The sequence below is a fragment of the Diceros bicornis genome, unplaced genomic scaffold (genome assembly GCF_020826845.1).
Source record: "Diceros bicornis minor isolate mBicDic1 unplaced genomic scaffold, mDicBic1.mat.cur scaffold_285_ctg1, whole genome shotgun sequence".
Taxonomy (NCBI): Eukaryota; Metazoa; Chordata; class Mammalia; order Perissodactyla; family Rhinocerotidae; genus Diceros; species Diceros bicornis.
Window position 1 is genome coordinate 7,430 of NW_026691159.1, and position 7,429 is coordinate 14,858.

Below are 7,429 nucleotides of genomic sequence, written 5' to 3' on the forward strand. Positions count from 1 at the left end.
GTAGGGAGCCAGGAGGTGAGCAAAAGATTCACAAGAATCTGCAGCCCATCTGCAGCTCACTGGTGGGGAGGGCCACCGAGGCGTCACCTTGGCCTTTCTTTCCAAGTTCACATAAAGGAGGGTCAGTTCCTTCCTCAATATATGAAGGTGGAGATAAACCTCTTTCACAGAATGGATTATGGATAAATTAATGTGAGAGCCATGAAAAAGGCAGAGGAGATAGTACCATTAATCTGAAGTAACTGGACATGTGAATTAGTAACCAATATAAAGAAGAGCTGAAGACAAGAAAAAGGGCTAAAAACAAGTTCTCAATTTTCTAAGATGGAAATGCAAGTCTCCCTTCTTCAAAAAGTAAAAAGTCATTGAACCCTTTCCTTTAAAATAAAATTGAAAGAGGCCACATGTTGCAAATAATGGTTTTAACCATGATGTCAGTACACAATAATGTGTAGCAATCAGCTGTTAAGTGCACTGCAAATTGTTCATTCCTTAACAATTATGTTATCAAAGTTTGCAATTGATATATATATTTTAGTAAATTGTAGACTGTGTGAAAATTTGTCACCATATTATTGACAATGTTACTCTTACAAATGAAAGCATGACTAGGAGCGAGAGGGTGGTGTGACCCCAGATTGCTAGAGTTACAGCAAGAAAAGTCAAGAAAGTGCCATCAGGTCATTTGGACAAAAGAATGCTATATGGCTCTTGGGTTTATAACAGATTAATTGGAGAAAAACAAGTTACTACAGTAAATTATTGTCTACTTACCTCAGTCACCCTCTCCAAGAACACATATTTTAAAATGAAACAAGTTATTATATTTAAAATTACCGGTTCTGGCATTTTAAAAACTACATCAAATAATGATGTAAAAACTGGGTTACGAACATCCTGGTATCAATTCCAACTACCATCTTTTACCAAAATAAAACTCTAATTATCACTAATTCATTTGCAATCTAGTCCTCCTCCAATATACAAAATCAACAACTTCAAATGTTTCATAACTTTTTTTAACTATCCCTGAAATTTTAGAAGATAATATAAATATATCTCTTGGAAAAGTTGAGAAAGATAGAGACACAAGGAAAGGTAAAGATGAAAATATTACCCTAATAAATGATGTAAAACACAAGATATGAACAACTGTTAAAAGAATTCTCTATGAAATTGATAATTCTACTATCTGTACACCTGCTTATTACCTATCTGTAATTTGATACATAAACAAATAGAATAGTGTATTTAATTGGATCAATTCTTTCAATTGTGTCCTTTTCCTTTTAAAACTACATCTGCTTTTATGTGCTGGCTTTATTTTCAGGTGGTATCACATTAGAATACCCTCATCTCTGAAGATTTTTGCAATAAGGAACTCTACCTTGGCCCTTGATCAACTGTACTCTGTGTTATGATAAAATCAGAGCCCTACAGGGAACAATGTTTCCTAAATCCTATGTCCCATGCATTGTGCATGTCAGGGAGTATATGCCACCAAGTAAACACTAAACAGTGTTTCAATAGCATGGGATCTTAAAAGGAGTACATGCAGGGTTGGGTGTGGGACCCCAATCAGTGCCTCAGTGCAAAGAAGAAAGAGGTAAATGCATCCCTCCAGAGACTGGGATAAAAATAGGAGGCTATGAGTCCGAGGGCCCCTCTGCAGGCCATTAAGCAGGAACCTGGAATAAAACTGTTGACACCATGGATCATGGTTGGTTTTACAGGGTACTCACGAGGAAGTGAAGGACATGAAATAATGATAATTATAATAACAGCAGCAAGCACTTCTACTGAGCCAGGCACTACACTCTGAATGTTAATTCTGTGCTTGAAGATACATTAACACACATAATCCTCAAAATATCCTGACATAGTAGATGTTGGTCTTTTCACAATTATATAGATGAAGAGACTGGGTACAGTGGCTAGAAAACTCATCCAGGTTACACAGCTCATAAATGACAGAGCCTAGGCTCAATGCTGTTATGTTATGCTCTTTTACTACAACCCCAAGTTAAGTCTCTAACGACTATCTCCATTGGCAACTGCCAAGACCTTAGTAGTCCCTCCATGCAGGTAGACATGGGCATGGCAGGGACCTGGCTGAGGGAGGCTAAAACACCCAAGGTGTGGCATAGCAGTTGCCAAGTGGTTTCCTCCTCTGACGGGGACGAGAACACACCCAAAAAAATAGGCATCAGGCACCAAGGCTCTTTCCTTCGGAACTGGTCCACCACGAAATGGGCCTGGAGCAGGAGGATGAGTGAATAGGCCAGCCTCTTTTGAAAAAAGCAGGCGATCTGCGCCAGCCTTCCTGTCGCCCTGGGCATGGCACATATGCCCTCAGGCAGAGGGCCTCATGCCTGCCCTCCATGGTGAATTTCTCGCCGGACCATGGCCTGGGCACTAGGAAGGCCAGGCCTTCCCGACTCCAGAGAGGAGGCAAGGACCTGTCGCAGGAAGGACTAGCCCAGTATGGCTGTGGCTCCCAAGCCCTGGGGTGCCATATGCCAGTCACGGCTCTTCAGACTCCACAGAGCCTTTCCTACACCTGGCCTGGCTGCAGTTGCAAAGTGAAGGCATGGAGTGAGGCCACGGCTTTGTCTTTTCAGGAAGAAATGAGACCCGCGATGAAGCAGCTGGCCCAGGGAGAGCTTTGAGCTTGAAGCCCAGTATGCCTGTGGCCATCAGGACAAGAACAATGTTTCCAAGGAAGGGAAGCGGCCTTCAAGCTGAGTGGGAGTGGGGGAGGGGAGGCAGACAACAGCTGAAGCCAAGTCCAGAAGGGCGGTGATGGAACAGCTGCAGCTGGGTGGCGCCACCCTGTCAGACCCTGGCGGGAGGGTGGGGCCTTCACTGAGGACCCCGAGGCAAGCCCTAGGCCCCAGCGGTCGCGCATGCGCCCTTGGCCTGTGCGGGGGTGTGGGGGGTTGAACCCAAGCCCACAGGGCTCCCGGAGAGGTCAGAGAAAGAAGGGCCCATGGGAGAAGTAAGTGAGGTGCACAGGACACAGCACCTTACTCTCCTAAGGTCCCCGAGGGAGAGAGATAGAGAGAGACAGAGAGGGAGAGAGAGAGAGATCCCTGACCTCTGAGTCACTGCCTCCACTGAGTCGTGCCAACTCACACGCCATCCCACTTCCACCAGCCACCCCCACGCCCACCCTGGGGCCAGCCACACCACAGAGAGGCCGGTTCCTGGTCACCTCTGTGACGGCCCTTCCGGACCTGACCCCAGTGCAGGGGAAACGGTTCAGACATGCCTTTACATGTCCGTCTGCATGACAATGGCCTTCTTCCCCTCTCTCATCCCCCAGGCCCACCCAAGACATACACCTTTGTCATTAGCTCAGGAGAGGATGCAAGATGAGAATCTCTGCCCTGTGTGGAGAAACTCAGTTTCCCGGGTTTCTCCCATGGACACATGTTCTTCAGCTGGGTCTGATTTTCTCTAGCCAACCTGTTTTGTTAAGGATTTGGCCAGCCATCAGAACCTGAAGGGAAAGGGCGGAGAGGGATTCTCTCTCTGCACCAGACAACCACGAGCTGGGTCGGTCCCTCAGACCTGGCCAGGAGCAGCCCATGCCTGAGCGCCCTCTCCCAGGGCATCCAAGGGCAGGCTCGGCGACAGCCCCACGCCACTCGCCACTGCCACGACCATCGTCCTCCCTCGGGAGGCCTGGGCAGGACAGGGACCCGGGGGTGGGAGGCCTCCAGATCTCAGGTCTGGCACACTGCCAGAAAGGCTGCTTCCTCCTCTGACGAGGGCCCAGTACACGTCCCAGGAGACTTGGCAGCCATCCCCAGGGCTGTGTCATCCGGAACTCGTCCCCTTGGAAGGGGCCTGGCCCAGGTGCCAGGTTCGGCTGGTTGGCCAGCCTCCTTTGGAGAAAGCAGGCAAGCCGAGCCAGGCTTGCAGTGGCCCTGCGCGTGACACCTGCAACCTCAGGCAGAGGGCCTCACACGTGCCCTCCATGGCAGATTTCTCCCTGGAGCCATGGCCTGGGCAGTATGAAGGCCAGGCCTTCCCAACTCCAGGGAGGAGGCTGGGACCTGTGGCCAGAAGGGCTTGCCCAGTTTGGCCCTGGCTCCCTAGCCCTGTGGTGCCATCTGCCTATCTCGGCCCTTCTGACTCCACAGAGTCTTTCCTACACCTGACCTGGCTGCAGACGCAAAGTGCAGGCATGGGGTGAGGCCATGGCTTTGTCTTTCCAGGAAGAAATGAGCCCCTGGACGAAGCAGCTGGCCCAGGCAGAGCCTTGAGCTTGAAGCCCAGTATGCCTGTGGCCATCAGCGCCAGAGCAATGCTTCCAAGGGAAGTGGCCTTCAAGCTGAGTGGGAGTGGGGGAGGGGAGGGAGACAACAGCCGAAGCCAAGTCCAGAAGGGCGGCAATGGAACAGTTTCAGCTGGGTGGTGCCAGCTGGTCAGAGCTTGGCGGGAAGCCGGGTCCTTCACTGAGGACTCCTGAGGCCAGCCCTAGGCCCCTGCAGTCGCGCATGCACCCTTGGCCTGTGTGGGGGTATGGGGGGTTGAACCCAAGCCCGCAGGGCTCCCGGAGCGGTCAGAGAAAGAAAGGCCAATGGGAGAGGTAGGCGAGGTGGGCAGGGCACAGCACCTTACTCTCCTCAGGTCCCCGAGGGGGAGAGAGAGAGACAGTGAGAGAGAGACAGAGAGAGAGAGAGGGAGAGAGAGAGAAACTCCTGACTTCTGAGTCGCTGCCTCCATCGCTGGCTGGTGCCAACTCACACGCCATCCCACTTCCACCCACTACCCCCACGCCTGCCCTGGGGCCAGACACACCACAGAGATGCCAGTTCCTAGTCACCTCCGTGCCGGCCCTTCTGGACCTGACCCCAGTGCAGGGGAAATGGTTCAAACAAACCTTTACATGTCCCTTGTCATGACAATCATCTTCCTCCCCTCTCCCTTCCCATAGGCCCACCCATGACATCCACCTTTGTCATTAGCTCAGGAGAGTATGCAAGATGAGAATCTCTGCCAGTGTGTGGAGAGACTCAGTTTCCCGTGTTTCTCCCATGGACACACGTTCTTCAACTGTGTCTGATTTTCTCCAGACAACCTGTCTTGTTAAGGATTTGGCCAGCCCTAAGATCCTGCAGGGAAAGGGCGGAGGTGGATTCTCTCTCTGCCCCCGACTGCCCCAAGCTGGGTCGGTCCCTCAGACCTGGCCGGGGCAGCCCATCTCCAGGCGCCCTCTCCTTTGTCATCCCGGGACAGACTAGACGGCAGCCCCACCCCACTCGCCACTGCCACGACCATTGTCCTCCCTCGGGAGGCCTGGGCAGGACAGGGACCCAGGTCTGGGAGGCCGCCTGATGTCACCTCTGGCACACCAGTTGCCTGGCTGCTTCCTCCTCTGACGTGGCCCAGCACAACCCCCAGGAGACTTGACGGCCGTCCCCAGGGCTATGTCCTCAGGAACTTGTCCCCTTGGAAGTGGCCTGGCCCAGGTAGCATGTTCGGCTGGTTGTCCAGCCTCCTTTGGAGAAAGCCAGCGACCTGAGCCAGCCATCCTCTCGCCCTCTGCCTGGCACCTTTGCACTCAGACATAAGGCCTCACACGTGCCCTTCATCATGCTTTTCTCCCCAGAGCCATTTCCTGGGGTACTCTTAGTCTTACGTTACTGTTATGTTTGGTTTCCATTTACTGTCAGTTTTAGGGTTAGGTTTCGTTTTCGGGTTAGTGTTAGGTTTATATTTAGGTATATGTTTCTGGTTAGGGTTAGGTTTATGGTTTTGGTTAGGGATAGGGTTATGATTCGCTTTAATAGTATGTTTGAGTTTAGGTTATTGTTAGGGTTGAGGTTAGAGTTATGGTTGGTTGCCAGGTTTGGGTTAGATTTCAGGTTAGGGTTAGGGTTCAGTTAGCATAGCGTTATCATCTTGTTAGTGTAAGGGTTAGGGTTTCTGTTACTTTTTGTGTTAGGGTTATGGTTAGCCTTAGGGTTATGGTTCTGGTTAGGGTTAGGGTTTGGGTTTGGTACAGGTTTGTTTTACGTGTAGGGTTAGTGTTAGAGTTTAGGGTTACGCTTAGGGTTAGAGTCAGTGGTCAGGTTCAGTTTAGCGTTGGGGTTAGTGTTAGGGTTTGAGTTAGATTTAGGGTTAGGGTTAGGTGTAGTGTTAGTCTTAGTTTTCAGGTTAATGTCAGGGTCAGGGCTTGGTTTTGATATTGGTTTAGACTTAGGGTTGTGGTTGGGTTAGTCTTCGGGTTAGTGTTAGGGTTCGGGTTCGGGTTAGGGTTAGGATTCAGGTTAGCGTTCGCGTTAGTGTTAGGCTTTGGGTTAGGGTTAGTATTCGGATTAGGGTTATTATTAGGTTTCGGGTTCAAAAAAGGCTTAGCTTTAGCGTTAAGTTTCTTGTTAGGGTTAGGGTTAGGGCTAGGGTTAGGGTTAGGCTTTGGGTTGGGTTCGGGTTAGGGTTAGGGTTAGGTTTAAGTTTTGGTTTCCGATTAGGGTTATGGTTAGTGTTAGCGTTCAATTTAGGTCTAGGGTTAGGGTTAGGGTTAGGGTTAACGTTGGGTTTGGATTAGGGTTAGGGTTAGCATTAGGGTTAGAATTATGTTTAGAGTTCAGGTTAAGGTTAGGGTTAGCAGTAGGGTTCGGGTTAGGGTAATGTTTAGTTTTAGTATTAGGGCTAGTGTTCGAGTTAGGGTTAGGCTTAGGGTTCAGGTTCGTGTTCTGGTTAGGCTTAGGGTTAGAGTCGGGCTAAGATTAGGTTTAGGGTTAGGGTTACAGTTCGGGCTAGGATTGCTGATAGGGTTAGGGTTAATTTTCATGTTAAGTTTAGGTTTAGGTTTAAGTTCAGGGTTGTTTTCGGGTTAGGGTTATGGCTAGGGTCCGAGTTCATTTTCCAGTTAGGGTTAGGGTTATGTTTTGCTTTGTTAGGACGGTTAGGATTAGGGTTACTGTTAGGGTTATGTTAAGGTTTAGGGTGAGTTTAGTGTTTGGATTAGGGTTATGGTTAGTGTTTGGTGTCGGTATCAGGTTAGGTTTATTGTTAGGGTTCGGGTTAGCGTTTGAGTTAGGGTTAGGGTTTGGATTCGGGTTCGGGTTAGGGTTAGTGTTCACCTTAGGGTTAGGGTTAGTTTTAGGGGTAGGGTTGGGTTCTGGGTCGGTTTAGGGCTAGATTTCTGTTTAGGTTAGGGTTCCGATTCGTGTTCATGTTAGGTTTAGGATTAGGGTTATTGTGAGGTTTAGGCTTAGCTTTATTTTGAGGTTTGCCTTTGGATTAGGGTAAGGTTTAGGTTTCGGGTCGGGATAAGTTTAGGTTTAGGTTTAGTGTCGGATTAAGCTTCGGGTTAGGGTTAAATTTGGGGCCTGGTTTAGGGTTTGGGTTAGGGTTCGGCTTATGCTTAGGGCTAGGTTTAAGGTTAGGGTTGGGTTGGATTAGGTTTACTGTT